The sequence below is a fragment of the Terrapene carolina genome, unplaced genomic scaffold (genome assembly GCF_002925995.2).
Source record: "Terrapene carolina triunguis isolate 2854851 unplaced genomic scaffold, T_m_triunguis-2.0 Scaffold193, whole genome shotgun sequence".
Taxonomy (NCBI): Eukaryota; Metazoa; Chordata; order Testudines; family Emydidae; genus Terrapene; species Terrapene triunguis.
Genome location: NW_020664544.1, coordinates 1267474 through 1282952, shown reverse-complemented (window position 1 = coordinate 1282952; position 15479 = coordinate 1267474). Strand labels below are relative to the sequence as shown.

The window sequence follows — 15479 nt, the reverse complement described above, 5'->3', positions numbered from 1 at the left end:
CTTGGCCCCCCCGTTTCAAGGCAGCGGCGCGGTCCAGGACGACGCGCGTGGCCCCCCCGTTTCAAGGCCGCGGCACGGTCCAGGACGACGCGCTTTGCTGAGCAGGGTGGGACTGCTCATCTTTCTGGGCGAGGCACGTGCCTCAGGGACCCCTCGGGCTCCCGTTCAGCAAGGCTGCTCTTGGATTCCTACCTGCAGCTGACGGTCAGGATGGCTCCAGTGCAGTCACCCAAGACGTGCACGGATGCAGCCCCTCTATATGCAGCACCAGAGGACAGTACCCGGTGGCTCGGGCTTGGGATTCCCAGGACAAACTCTGCTCATGCCACAGCCTTGGTCTATGCAAAGGAAGAGGGAACCCTGAACCACAGACGAAAACCACGTCACTGGGGGATTAAAGAGACACGCTGGGCGGACAGTGGGTGTGTGTTGTCCTCAGGAAGATTCTCCTCCCCCCAACCCCCATATAAACCCACCAGCACCCCTCACGACATTACATGGCTTGTCGGCTTTCCCAGGACGCACGGTAACACCAGGGTGAACGACTCCTGGCGAGCAGAGCACCACCGTCTCCTCTTGCAACCTGAGGTGGCCACCGAGCACAAAGATGAGTAAGAAAGAAACGCAAGCAGCTAACCCAGCTCAGAGCACCGATAACCCAGCTCCGTCTGTCGCAAGTGCTGAAGAATTTCAGGTTCTAACCCTCCCCCATCCCCCTGCCTGCAAAGGTTTAATTCCCCCACCTGCCTCAGCGCTGGTGTTAGCCAAACTAGCAAGATTCGGACTCCTATTAAAGCCTCCGAGCGCAGGTTGACCATGGAGAGGCTGAGAAGACACAGATCAGCTCACAACACAATATCCACGCGACCTGGACCCAATGGGGGAACTCAGCCCTGGGCAGAGGGGCAGTTGCAGGGCCACACGCCAGGTGAGTGGGATTTCTGTGGTGCACAGGCCTGGTGCTAGCTCTGTGCACAGGGTGAGCTTCACCCCAGCGGGACACACAGGACACCCCAGAAGCAATTCTGAAGAGCCACAGACATGCAGCCTAGCCCGTGTGCTGCACAGCACCCCTCAGAGCCAAACCCTGAGGAGACCGACAGTTAAATGGCTATGGCCCTGATTCAGCAAAGTACTTAAGCATGTGCCTGGCTATAAGCACACAAGCTGCTTAAAGTATTTGCTGAATCGGGACCCAAGCTCTAGCGTCTGATCCTGTAGACTTCACACAGCTTCAGCGGGAGTCGTGCCTGCGGGATCACGGAGCCACAGGAAGCCTTGGTTAGGAAGGCAGAGAACTGCAGCGGAGCCCTTTGCACCAACCGGTACTTACACTGCACACCGTATCCCCCACCCCACCCACACCCTGAGCACTTCCCAGCACTTTGAACCGGGGAGTGAACCCATCAGGCAGAAAAGTCTGGAAGTGGAGTGCTCGTCCATTCAGCTCCCACACTGCTCCCATCGCCCTGCAAATCTCTCTAGAGCGAAGCCAGCCCCAAACTATCCCCTGTGGGGGGGGGGTGTTTTTGGCAAGACCCGGCTCTCTCCATGCAACACAACATTTTCGGTAGGCTCCCTACCTTCACCTGGAGCAGCCAGTTACAGGACTTCAGCAGGATGCCAATACACACCCTGCCCCCAAACCAGACTCTACCTTGATTCTCGTCTCTGGTTTCTCTCCAGAACCAGTGCAAGGAATGAGCTACACTCGACTTACAGTAAGTGCGGGAGGCGGGGACTGCCAGGAACCACAACAGAAACGAGGAAGAAATAACTCTTGGGTTTATTCCATGTGTGTCAATGGGAATCAAATGAAAACTAGCAGGGGAAACCGTGGCTTGTTCCCCGGACAATCTGCAACGCTGGGAAGGTGTGAGCAAATTCAGTCACCACTAAAGGTCAGTTGAGCGCTACCAGCCACCGCTAAAGTTCAGCTGAGTGAACCTCGTCAAGGGTAATTTTGCTTTTTAACCAATGTTGCAGCCTGTGCAGTGTCGGGGTGAGATCTGAAAATCGCATGCTGCGTCAGTTCAGTAGCTCAGGCCAGAAATGGGGGAAGAGAGACAGCGGCAGATGGGCTGGCATTGCAATAACTGCAGTTCAGCCTCCCTGTGACAGGCCAGGGGCAGAGCGAGGAGCAATGCGGGGGTCACAGCCTGGAGAAACAGGGGACCATTCCCTCGCTCGCTGGGTCACTCCCACCCTGTGCCAGAGGGCAGCCGGGCCCTATGGCTTCAGTGACAGTAAATAACTGCAGGGGAAGCCCAGGACAGGTAACCCCACGGGAAAGCAACAGGAGACGCTGACAGTCGGGAAAGCCTGATTTTGGGGGTGGGGGAGAGGTTACAGGAAGCATCCGAGATCCCATCACATGCCCTGACTCACTCCCAGCACTTGCCACCCTCCAAAAGTCATTGGAGTTAGAGCTGGGGAAACCCCCCAGCCGCCCCCAGCAGTTCAGGGTGGATTTCTGCAAGCCCTGAAGCCAGCTCGGAGCTTAGACGCCTGCAGGCGAAGGAGGAGGAAGCACAAATCACACACATCAGACCAGAGTGCGAACAGTTGCTTTTCTCTGCTTCTCTTTTAGCAGCAGCCAAAGGCCTCAGTCTGAAGAAAGAGAAACTTACCAAAGCTGCAGGTTCACAGTAATCAGACTGTTCCCCTCCTCTGCCTACTAGGGCACCGGACCCTGCAGTCACGTGGCCATTAGCAAAACTGCTGCGCGCTTGCAATGCTCAGCACCTCGGAGCCGAACGGGGTCAAATGGAGGCATCCAGGACATGAAGCTACTTGGGGAAAGTTTACCCCTAGGTGACCTGTCCACAACCAGTCTGGGGCCAAGCCCTGAGGCCTGATCCTTAAACAAGTACAACAAAACAGCTAAACATTGTGCATTGTAATAAAACCCAAACGGAGTTCTTAGGCAAAACCGGCGTCCAGAGAGCACACCACAGCAGCGCCGTTCCATGTCTCTTACGCTCCTCTGCAGCCCAAGCTGGGGAAAGGCGCAACCCGTTTGGCAATGATCGCTCTCCAAACTAGTCTGTCCGCATACTGCAGGTGGGGGCACCCTGCAGCCGATGTCGCCAGAGTCCCGAAGCTTTTGCTATTGTATAAACAGGCAGAGACTTCCCTTGGCACACAGCCATTGCAACTTCCACAGGGCCACCCTATGCCCCAAGCCTTCCTCCCAGGCCTCTCAGGCCAGCAGCCTGGCCCACCTCCACCAAGACAACCTGCAGCTGGGGCAGGCTGGCTCCTTGCAGGCAAAAGCCCCCCCACCCCAAACCCTAGCCAGCCCCACTGTCTTCTTCCTCCACCCGCTGCCCAGTGCCTGGGCTCCTGACCCTGACCCTTTCTTCCCACCTCTGCCCACACTCCCCCCGGGTGCTGCCCCGTGCACGCGCCTGCCTCTGAGCCCCTCTGGAGCACTGCAACTCCCTTCCGTGCAGATGCCAGAACTCCCCCACCCCCCCACACACAAGCTGCAGCAAAGCCCATAGCAGACTGATATGACTGGGCGGACTGCGTGGCTCTGAACACCCTGATGCTGTCAGCCCTCTGGTAGCATCCCTCTGGGGAGATACAGCCAGGGGATCCTGCTGCTGGGAGCCCTGGGCCAGGTCAGACTGCAGTGGCTTTCAGCATTTTTATTAGCCGCACTTCAACTTGAAATGCGGCGCAGTGCGGGCGTGACATTCCTCGGCTTGCACGTTGCTTCCAGAGCCTCAAGCAGCACCAGGCCGGTACGGGTCCCGGAAAGAACTCAGCCTCCTGGATTTACAGCCGCACCCGCCAGTGTCCCCTAGTAGCGGCTGCCAGCTCGGCCTCCCCACCCATCCACACTCCTGCAGAACAGCCCCAGGACGCTCACTGCCATTGGATGGGGTGGGAAACGACACTGGAGACATACATAGCAGCCAGCCCTCTGTAGCCTCGCTGGGCCATGGACTACAGCCTGCCCGCATGGAGATTTCAGCCACTTGGATTCTCTGAAGTGTTTTTATAGCATTACAGAACAACCCTCCTCTCTGCACCATGAATGGCTCCCAGGCACGCGTGCGGGGAATCCGGAGCACTTCTCACTCCCTCGAGACCAGGGGTAGGCAACCTATGGCAGGCGTGCCAAAGGCGGCACGCGAGCTGATTTTCAGTGGCACTCACACTGCCCGGGTCCTGGCCACCGGTCCAGGGGGCTCTGCATTTTAATTTAATTTTAAATGAAGCTTCTTAACCATTTTAAAAACCTTATTGACTTTACATACAATAGTTTAGTTCTATATTATAGACTTAGACAAAGAGACCTTCTAAAAACGTTATCATGTATTCCTGGCAGGGGAAACCTTAAATCAGAGTGAATAAATGAAGACTCGGCCCAGCACTGCTGAAAGGTTGCCGACCCCTGGGCTAGACATTACCCAGCTGGTTTGGTTCTAAGTGGCAGGTCCTGAGATCACCCGAATTCCGATCTCGACCACGGCATAGGTTGCAATGTTACTCAGCACAGAATTGGGGGATGTCTAGATACAGCCACATGGGTCAGGCCAAAAGTGTATTAAGTAATCAGGCAACTCCAGTCACTGTCCTGTACAGCCCCCTCCTCCACAAGGCCTTCTCGTCAGCCTCTCGGTGGAGAGCAAAGCAAACCTCTGCACGGAACGTGCTCACAGGCGTGTCCTCTCCAGCAGTCTGACTGCCCTGTTACGCGGAGCCGGACACCCGCTTCCTGGAAGCGCTGCCCATGGGGCAGTGCGAACGTGCACCCTGAACACCTTCCAGGAGACCGCAGAGCATGGCAGAAGCCTCAGCGCAGGGAAACACAAACCCAGCCTCCAGCGCAGCTGAACCTGTGCCCCACTGCGTCTTTCATAAACATCATCTGAAACTACTCAGATGACGCCTGGAGAGCAGTTGTGTGCACGGCTCGGGGGTGTTGGCAGCCCGAAACCAAGATCCCCGGACTGCAGCGTGGCAGTGACGTTCTGACCAAGCCAGCCACGGCTCACTTCCGGGAACAGTTCCTGTACCGGGCCCCAAACCAATCTGGGCTTCTGTTCAGCTGCGAAATGCTTCCGAGTTCCCACAGCAAGCCCGAGGCAGGCCCAGCTGCAGAGAACACGGCTTCCAGGAGCAGGCCCCACACGCGCACGCTCTAAATCAGCCCCTTGGACACAGGACCCGCAGGTGCCAACTGGAGCCAGGAATAGTTGGCCACGTAAATCACCCCGGAGAGCTAGGGGCTGAGCTTGCCTCAGCCTCTCCCTCAGCTCCCAGGGGGGTGAGTGGGGAATGCTGGACAGGGTGCAGCAGGTCACCGTGCCCCTCCCCACACACCCGCCTGTCTGTCCCATCTACCGCTCACCCCTTGCCTCTTGTCAACCTGCCGGGGCAGAAACTGCCAGCACAGCGGGGGCCCTCGCGGCCGGAGCCTCTGGGGCTGCCATCTTCCAAAGGGTCAGTCACAAGAACGTCTCCAGGTGAATTTGCAGAGTTAAAATCCTCTGTCCACACTGCGCCAGGCTCGGTGCCTGCGGCAGGCATTGATCCCACCCTGTAAGGATGAGGCCTTCATCTGCAGCCAGATTAAAAGAGCAGCCGAGCAGCAGCTGTTAGCTGAGAAGCAGGAAGTCACATTCTCCCATTCCATCCAAATGACATTAAAACAGTGTCATATCCGGCTGTTAAGGAGACCCCGTCCTCATGGTCCCCACTATCACCAGACACAGAAACAGAGCTTAAGATGGCAAAAGAAAACTTAGTTTGACAGCATCCTGTGTCAAGAAATCACTTCTCAATAGTTGGGGTTGTGAAATCCTCATTTCTTTATTGTTTTGTCATTATGGTCCCCACTTCCCTATTGTTTATCCATATGGTCTGTCTGGTTCTTTAATTTTTTCTGTCTGTTACATAATTAATTAAGGTGGTCGGATAGTGTAACAAAATTCTCTAACCAATCCTATGTTAGGATTAAGAACGAGGAGTCCTTGTGGCACCTTAGAGACTAACACATTTATTTGGACATAAGCTTTCATGGGCTAAAACCCACTTTATCGGATGCATGCAGTGGAAAATACAGTAGGAAGACACACACACACACACACACACAGAACTGTATTTTCCACTCTATGCATCTGATGAAGTGGGTTCTAGCCCACGAAAGCTTATGCCCAAATAAATGTGTTAGTCTCTAAGGTGCCACAAGGACTCCTGTTCTTTTTGCTGATACAGACTAACATGGTTACCACTCTGAAACCTGTGTTAGGATTGGTTAGTAAAATTTTAGTATAAGGACTGGTTAAGGTACAGCTAAAAAGAATGCAAATTTCACTATATAAACTGGGGTCCAAAAGGAAGTTCTTTGGGAACCAAATCCAGGACAAAGCCCCAAGATCAGAGCTGCCAGACCTCAACACTCTGCCAATGACACCGTGCAGAAACTGGCAGGGCCGCCCAGAGGATTCAGGGGGCCCGGGGCAAAGCAATTTCAGGGGCCCCTTCCATAAAAAAAAAGTTGCAATACTATAGAATACTATATTCTCGTGGGGGCCCCTGCGGGGCCTGGAGCCTGGGAAAAATTGCCCCACTTGCCTCCCCCGGGCGGCCCTGGAAACTGGAGTCCCCCAGATGGACCTGACTGGCCATCAAGAAAAGTTCATTTGTCTTCTTGGAAGTGGTGAGCACTGTATGTGTAGCGTGTGCAGTCTGTTTTTGGTGATTGCTAATAAATAGAGGTTATCTAGTATATTACTGTGTAAGGCTCTTTCACTGGTAAAAGACCCTGTAAACCCACAAAAGATTAAGCCCGGAGTCCACAGGGAAAGGGTGTTTGCTCTGAGCCCATGGAGGAGTAGAGCCCGGAGACCACGGAGGAGTCGAGGTAGGTGCTTTTCGCCTGGAGCCTTAGGAACTGGGTAAAGGTGGGTGCCCTTGAGTTGTAACAGAACATTCTGTGCAGGTAACAAACCCCGGGGGTGGGGGATTCAGGCTGTGCTAAGCTGACTGGCCCATCACCAAGCTAGGAGCAGATGGGAAAGCACAGATGGAACTGCTGGAAGCTTTCACCTGGCCAGGGGGCAGCTTTGCCATCTCCTCTTTCCTGCCGCTCCGCCCAGAGGCGGGTACAGAATGCAAGGGGCTCCTCTCCTGGGGGGGAGTTAGCCACCGGAGTGGCTGCATCTGTGCCAATGGCTACCAGTAGGGTGACTAGACAGCAAGTGTGAGAAATCGGGACGGGGGGGGGTGTAATAGGAGCCTATATAAGAAGAAGACCCCAAAATTGGGCCTATCCCTATAAAATTGGGACATCTGGTCACCCGAGCTACCAGAGCGTCCTGGACTACTACACCAGAAGGGACGACTGTGATCATCTGGTCTGAACCTCCCACATTACACAGGCCACAGCCCGGCCCTGAATTAACGCCTGTTGGAACTATGGCAGCCCCCGTTAGAAAAACGTCCTCTCTTGATTTAAAAATTGCCAGGGATGGAGAATCCAGCCCAGCCCTTGGTAACTTGTTCCAAGGGTTAATTGCCCTCCCTGTTAAAAATGTGACTCATCTCCAGTCCGACTTTGTCCAGCTGTATCATTCTCGCGGCTCCTCGCTGTAATTTATTAACATCCTCCTTGAACTGCTGGCACGAGAACAGGACACCGGATTCCCGGCAGCAGTCAGAACACTGCAAAATCCAAAGGCAATACAGGCCCTCCGCCCCACTCGAAATTCCCTGTTTATGCACCCAAGGATGGTATTGGCCCTTCTGGCCACGGTGCTGCACCGGGAGCTCATGTTCAGCTCATTATCCAGCATGAGCCCCAAGTCTTCTGAGCCCCTGCTTCCCAGGGCACAGTCCCCCATCCTGTAGGCACGGCTGATGCTCTTTGTTCCTAGATGTGTCATGTGCCTGTAGCCATATTAAATGTTTATTGTTGGCCTGCACCAAGCGATCCAGACGGCTCTGTATCCATGACCTGTCCCCTTCAGTATTTACTACTCCCTCAGTCTTTGGGTCATCTGCAAACCTGATCAGTGATGTCATGTATTCTTCCAGGTCATTGATATAAATGTTAACTAGCTAGGGCCGAAACTGATCCGTGCAGGCCCCTACTAGAAACGCACCCGCTCAGGGATTTCCTGTTGCAGTTACATTGAGACCTACCAGTCAGTCACTTTAATCCATTTAGCATGTGCTATGTGGATTTTGTATTGTTCTAGTTTTTAAAATCAAAATGTTGTGCAGTACAAAGTCTTGCCGAAGTCTATGCCATCAGTGCTAATCCCTTTCTCATCCAAACTTGTAATCACATCCAAAATATAGATATATCAAGTTAGTCAGACAGGGTCTATTTTCCGTGAACTCATGTTGATTGGTATTAATTACGTTACCCTCCCTTAATTCTATATTCATCTAGTCCTGCATCAGCCATTCCCATTACTTTGCCTGAGGTCGACATCAGGCTGACAGCCCTGTAATTACCTGGGTTGGCCCATTTACCTTTTCCGGATACTGTCACATGAACTTTCTTCCAGTCCTCTGGAACGTCCCCAGTGCACCAAGAGTTACTGAAAAATCAACATTAATGGTCCATTGAGCTCCACAGCCAGCTCTTTTAAAACCCTTGGATGCACATTATCGGGACCTGCCGATTTAAAAACCGCTAACTTTAGTAGCTGACGCTGAACGCACTTCTGAGCTACGACGGGAATTGAAAGTGTTTCATCATATGACGACTAGATCAGATCTAGTGTCTCTCCCCAAATACCAAACACATAGTTACAGAACACGTCTCCCTCTGCTGCATTATCACTGACAATTGTAGGCGCTGCTCCGGTGCGAGTAGTGACTGGCACCAGCGTGGGTTTGTGCTGGTGGCTAAAGCCCCAGCATAGACAAGGCCCACGAGAAAGGAGGAAGAGCTACTCCATCTCTCACCAGCCTTCTGGTCACTTGCATTATTAAAGCTTTAATCTGACTAACCTTTAATGGGGTCCCTCACGCAACTAACCTAGACTTGCTACTGCTCCGTCTCCCCAGCCTAGGTTTAAAGACCTTTTCGATTCTGCCTGGCTTATTATGTCTCTCTGTGGTTAGCCTTTCCTTTCATCTCTGGAGCAGAGCCAGCGTGTAACCAGTATCTAGTCTGACATCACACCGGCACTAGGTGAAATAAACAGAGACCATGCAAAGGTACGAAACAGATGCTAGAACGTTAGCCTCAGGTTTCCTTGGTTACACTATAGCAGCATTGGAGGTGTGTGTGTGTGGGGGGGGGGGAACAGGTAGCCTGGTAACTCGGATCACTGCTAGCAGGGGACAGGCCTGCATGACAAAATTTTCTCCTCAAAAGGCACAAGAAATATACACTGGAACATTACTTCAGCCTTAACGGAGGACTGGCTTCCTCCCAAACAGCTCCTAGATGTCGTTCTTTTCCTAGCATGCTTCACTTGGGACCCAACTTCCTGAACTGTTACTGCACCGTGTCAGCAATTGTGGGAGGCCATTTTAAGCTGATGCATTAAATGAGCCAAGTCACACAGCACACACACTTCTGAGCACAATTCTCTCCCCCAAGCTAGCAGCTGAACAGGTTTGGAAAACCACAAGGATCATTAAACTCCAACGTGTCTTGCCATGGTGGAGGGCAGGGGCGGGTAATGAATGGTTAAAAAATAGCTTCAGTCAGTCCTTGCACTTTGAATGCTTGATGACCTGCCTTGGCAGGCATTCCCATGAAAGCCACTCTGTAGTGAGCGAGAGGTGCTGTTTAACTGACAGACGCCACCAATCGCTCTCCTGCAAACAACCTTTGCTCTGGGGACTGAAATGCAGCCGAGGAACAATGCAGTGCAATCTGTGCTCCAGACCTCCTGGGGGGGGGGGGGGGGGGGGGGGGAGCTGCATGGAAAGCTGCAGGGGACAGACAGACGGCTCCAAAAAGCCCCCGTTTTCACAGAATGCTCCAGGGCGAGTCTCACAACTCCACAGTGCCAAGCCAGGAGAATGACGCCCTGTAGCTTTCTTTACGATCACGCTGTGGGTAAGGCAGGCTGGAAGACAGGAATTCTCCTTCATGAAAAATGCTTCATTCCACATTGGAACAAAACGGAGAGCAAGAGAAACATGCACGCACCAAAAGAACCAAAGCCTGGTTCTCCCGGCACTCGCCTCCAAATCAGGCAGAGAAGGGATACCTGGATCTCCCACGTGTCTTAATCACCAAGCTAGGAGGGGGTGGGTCTGTGTCTCCCTCCCTCCCATCCTGGACCTGAGAAATCTCAAACTTTTCATCAGAACGTTTTGGTGTTGATAAATTGGTATTTTCCAACGAAGAAACAGTGAGTGAAACAATTCCCGACCAGCTCTCAGCAGAGGTCCTAACTGTCTGTAGGAGTCATTCCCACCACCCTCCAAAGCTTTCAAATGAACTTCTCTTCCTTGTCCTCCCAGACAGGTTTGAGAGGCTGCAGCAGGAGATGAATAGAACTTCACCAGCTCAGGTGAAGTTCTGCCTGGCTGTCTGTAGCATGACAAAACATATGGACTTCTTCTGTAAAAGAGAAAGTCCGTTGCCCCAGGCAAATGAGCGAATATGGCTCTCGTTGTTCAGATGGCCAAGAAAAGTAACCCTGGAGGTGGAGAAAGTAAAGTAATCAATGCAGAGATTTAGGAAAGGGTGAAGGATGGTGCAGCTGTTCGGCGCTAGCCTGGAACCTGGGGAATAGTCCATGCTCCACCACAGAGTCCCTGAGTAACCTTGGGAAAGTCACTTAGTCTCTCTGCCCCTCGTTGCCTCATCTGTAAAATGGGGAGAATACACCCACCGGGGGACTGAGAGGCGCTCGGATGCTACGGTCATGGGGGCCAGGTAAGGACCGAAGAGAGTCCCTGACACAGTGCTGCAAAATCATCTACCATCATGAACCCCCGACCTTGTGTTTCACCCCAGGTGCCAGTTTTCTTCATAAAACTACACCTCTACTCGATATAACGCTGTCCTCGGGAGCCAAAAAATCTTACCGCGTTATAGGTGAAACCGCGTTATATTGAACTTGCTTTGATCTGCCGGAGCACGCAGCCCCGCACCCCCAGAGCACTGCTTTACTGCATTATATCTGAATTCATGTTACTGTATATCGGGGTAGAGGTGTACTACTAAAGACAAAGGTCTGGTCCAGCTGAGATCTGAGCTAGCACAAGAAACACTCGCAACTGCTCTCAAAAAAAAAAAAAATCACAGTGAAAACAAGCAAAGGAGAATAAAATGCAACCCACAGTTCACATCTGTCGGAAACATGAATCAGCTCACTAAGCCTTGGGTTGACCAAATACAGAATCAACATTTCTGGTTTTCAGTCTTGATTCCCAATAATCTCAGTAACCCAGCAGTGTTGATCGATATTAATGCAATGCCTCTAACAAAAGATTCCACAAGCTCTGCTAGAAATCCTTATTCTTAAGCATTGTGAAATTCCCGACATAAGGATCCTAATATCATAATAAATGGAGATATACCTATCTCCTAGAACTGGAAGGGACCCCGAAAGGTCATCGAGTCCAGCCCCCTGCCTTCACTAGCAGGACCAAGTACTGATTTTTGCCCCAGATCCCTAAGTGGACCCCTCAAAGATTGAACTCACAACCCTGGGTTTAGCAGGCCAATGCTCAAACCAGGGCGCTCAAGGCCAGAACCCAATAAAAACTAGATTTCTGAATGTCCTGTGATAGACCCAGACCAGCTGGGAACAGCAGAGTAGCAGAAGGGAGATATACTGGCCACTGGATAAGTAGTTTTCTGTTCCCTGAGTGACCAGAGCAGGGGCTGCTCCAGGCTAATAGACCACCTGACTCCAATTAACCTGCTAAGAGTCAAAGGAGGCAGTTAAGCATCTGACTCTAATTAAGGCCTGTCTGATGCTATAAAAGGGCTCACTGCAGTCAAGCCAGGGAGAGCCAGTGGAGAGGAAGTGTGTGAGAGAACTGGGAGCAAGAGGTGTGCAAGAAGCTGAGAGTGAGTAGGTGTACTGCTGGAGGATGGAGAAGTACAAGCATTACCAGACATCAGGAGCAAGATTCGGTGGTGAGGACAAAGAAGGTGTTGGGAGGAGGCCATGGGGAAGTAGTCCAGGGAGTTGTAGGTGTTGTGCAACTGTACCAGGAGGCACTCTACACAGCTGCAGTCCACAGGGCCCTGGGCTGGAACCCAGAGTAGAGGGAGGGCCCGGGTTCCCCCCATACCTCCCAACTCCTGATCAAACACAGGAGGAATTGACCTGGACTATAGCTTCTACCAGAGGGGAAAGTCTCAGGACTGTTTCCTGACCCACAGGGTGAATCTGTGAAGGGAGCAAATCCACCAATAAGCACAGGACCCACCAAGGTAGAGGAGGAACTTTGTCACAGTCCATAGTTTGGCTTCTTAAATCAGTTTGTAGATTCCCCAGTCTATCTACTCCAAAAAGGCAGTTTACCGTCAAAGCTTTCTGAAATGTCATTTTAAACTGCACTGAACTCTACAATCGCATTCACTGAATTAACAAGGCCATCTCTACACTTGGATTGCGTTTGCAGAGCAGTTGCAGTTCTTTGATAATCAAGGCTCTGAGTAAGATGTACAGCAAACACGGTCACCCCAAGGTTCCCCAAAGCTACTGCAGAGGTTGGCGAGTGGGAGGAATGCTCAGGGTCAGAGCCTGGATGTTTTACAGATAGTTTAGTCAATACCAACCAGTTCCTTCCTTGTAATAAACCAACTGGGACTGGTGGGAGGGCCCATGGGCGGCTAGGGCTGCCAGGTGTCTTCTTTACATCTGGAACACCTGTCAGAAAGGGACCCAGGCAGCACTGCTGACAGGGCCACTCAAAGTCCGGTTGGTGGGGCTGGCAGGCTCCCTACCTGGCTCCCCGGAAGCAGCGACCTGTTCCTCAGCTCCTAGGCGGAGGCACAGCCAGGCAGACTCTGCGCACTGCCCCCGCCCTGAGTGCCAGCTCCGCAGCTCCCATTGGCCGGGAACTGCAGCCAATGGGAGATGCGGGGGCGGCGCCTGCAGGTGGGGGCAGCACACACAACTGCCTGGCTACACCTCCACCTAGGAGTCGAGGGACATGTCACTGCTTCTGGGAGACCCGCCTGAGGTAAGCATCACCAGGAGCCTACACTTCCTTCCACACCCCACTCCCGTGCCCCCTGCTTGCACCCCAAACTCCCTCCCGGAGCCCCCTCCCGCACCCAAACTCCCTCCCAAAGCCAGGACCCTGCACCCCACACACACACACCAACCCTCTGCCTCAGCCCAGAGCCCCCTTCCACACTCCCTACCCTCAGCTCCACCCACCAGCCTGGAACCCCCTCCTGCACCCCAAATCCCTCATCCCCGGTCCCACCCCAGAGCCCACAGCCCAACCCACTGCCCCAGCCCGGAGCCTCATCCCACACCCGGGGGGGGGGTGGAATGAGCGTGGGTGGGGCCTCGGGGAAGGGGCGGGGCAGGGGTGTTCAGTTTTGTGCAATTAGAAAGTTGGCAACCCTATGGGCGGTGGGTATCAAGGGCCAGGGAAGGCTAAGCCTCCCCTAACCCAGGCCGTGGCCCCACCCTCGCTCCCCCTCTCCCCTGAAGCTGGCAGGGGCTCCAGCTAGCCGCCTGGAGCTCAGGGCTTCGGCTAGTGGCCAGAGGCTGGAGCGGCCAGGAGTGGCTTGGGCCAGTGCTCAAGCCAGCTGGTGGCCCAGGGTGGCTCTGGCCGGCCTAGCGGCAGGCTGGCCAGGGCTCCTCTGGCCACAGGCTCTGGCGGGCAGGGGCGGAGCTAGGGGCTAGCCTCCCTGAAGGGGGGGCTCACTCGCCGCCCGCCCATGGGACACAAGGCCATGTTGTAAAAGTGCCAGGTGGTGGCATTCGCATACGCTCTTAGTAATGCTGATTCCATCATGCCTTTCGGGTACAACGCTCTTGCCTATTTCTCTAAGGTGCCCAGCTCAATTCTGGGGCCCCGAGAAATGGCCCCCCGTGGCTGCAGACCTAGCGCCCCAGGACCGAGAGAACGTGGACAACGACTAACAACAAAAGTGAAATTGTGGAGTCTTCTGGCCGAGGCTATGAGACCCGCCCAGCATCAACACCCTCGCCAAAAGAAAGGCGATTCTAATAATCCCCGACACCGGATAAAAAGCCTTTTTTCAATGTGCTTCAATTTTATGCCTCTCTGCCGCCAGACAGAAGCGGCGCAGGGAGCTTACAAGCGCTAGCCATGAAGTTTCTCAGACAAAAGACCCCTTTTTCTACTGGCAGCCCTGTGCAAGGAGACATCCCCTCCTGCCACGGGCTGGGGCCTTGTGCCCAACTCACCAGCAAGTCCAATTCCAGCGAGGGCGTGTGGGAACGGGACGAGTCAGCGGCCCTTGGGGGCACAGCAAAGCAAAGGCGCTTAGCAGCGGGGCCCAGCTTCTAAATCCAACCCCTGGGTTGATCCTGAGCGACAGTGACAGCAGCGCCTGGCTGGGTCAGGCTCCCCCTCAGGCACGGCTGGGCTACCTCCATCCCCATCAGCTCCCAAGGGAGCCCTGAGCAGGCACCCCAGGGCCCCTGGCAGGCACCCCAGGGCCCCTCGCATTCGCTGCGGCCCAGCGCCACCTACACCGGCCCAGGCGTGCGGGCGGCTGCAGCAGGATCTGGGGAGAGCCAGCAGCCAAGCCAGGCTGATGCAAGACAAGATGGAAGTGCGCAAGGGGCCGGGTTCCGGCTGCCAGGGCATCGCCACTTTCCGTTTCCTGACTCTGGTGCATTTAAATCTCGCTCTCAGAGCAGCCACTGCCTGGCTCGCGACTTGAGAGAGAGAGACAGGAGCACCCAGCACCCATGGGTGCAACTGCTGCCCCTAGCACCCATGGGTGCAACTGCTGCCCCCTCCCCCGCTCTGACCCCAGCACCCATGGGAGCAACTGCCGCTCCCCCAACCCTGAGCTCCTCCTAGCAGCCTAACCCCAGCACCCATGGGAGCAGCTATCAGCCCCCCGCTCTGGCCCCAGCACCCATGGGTGCAAGTACAGCCCTCCCCAACCCTGCGCCTCCCAGCGGTCTGACCCAAGCACCGGGGGGGGGGCACCCACACGCACTCTTATGCCTTGAGCACCCATGGGCGCAGCACCCCGGGGGACCCCCCGCCCCTTTGCACCCATCCCCGCAGGGACCCCCACCCGGCTCACCTGCGGGGACGGGGCTCCCAGGCCCGGCGGGGGGAGGGGGGTGGCGGCTCCGGCTGCCTGGGGCGCTCGGCCTCCTGCTCCCTCCGCGGCGGACCAGAAACCTGCTGCCCATCAGCCCCGCCCCTCCACGGGACACGTCACAGCCCCGCTGGCCAATGGCGCTCCGCATTTGCTCATTATTCACGAGGGGACGTGGCCTCTTGGCCAATCAGAGCCTCTTATCCACGAGGCTCGTTTATTATTCATGAATTGCCGGGGGGGTGCCCCCGGTGGCTCTTCC

The 15479-nt window shown here is 54.5% G+C and overlaps 1 protein-coding gene across 1 annotated transcript in view; it reads right to left on the bottom strand.

Annotated features, from left to right (window-relative positions):
• The window catches only part of STAT3 (signal transducer and activator of transcription 3), a 35024-nt gene extending 19726 nt beyond the window's left edge, over positions 1-15298 (bottom strand). Inside the window, exon 1 of the mRNA XM_026654878.1 lies at positions 15200-15298. The gene's annotated coding sequence lies outside the window, so the exon portion shown is untranslated. The remainder of the gene's footprint in view (positions 1-15199) is intronic.
• Positions 15299-15479: the final 181 nt, after the last annotated feature.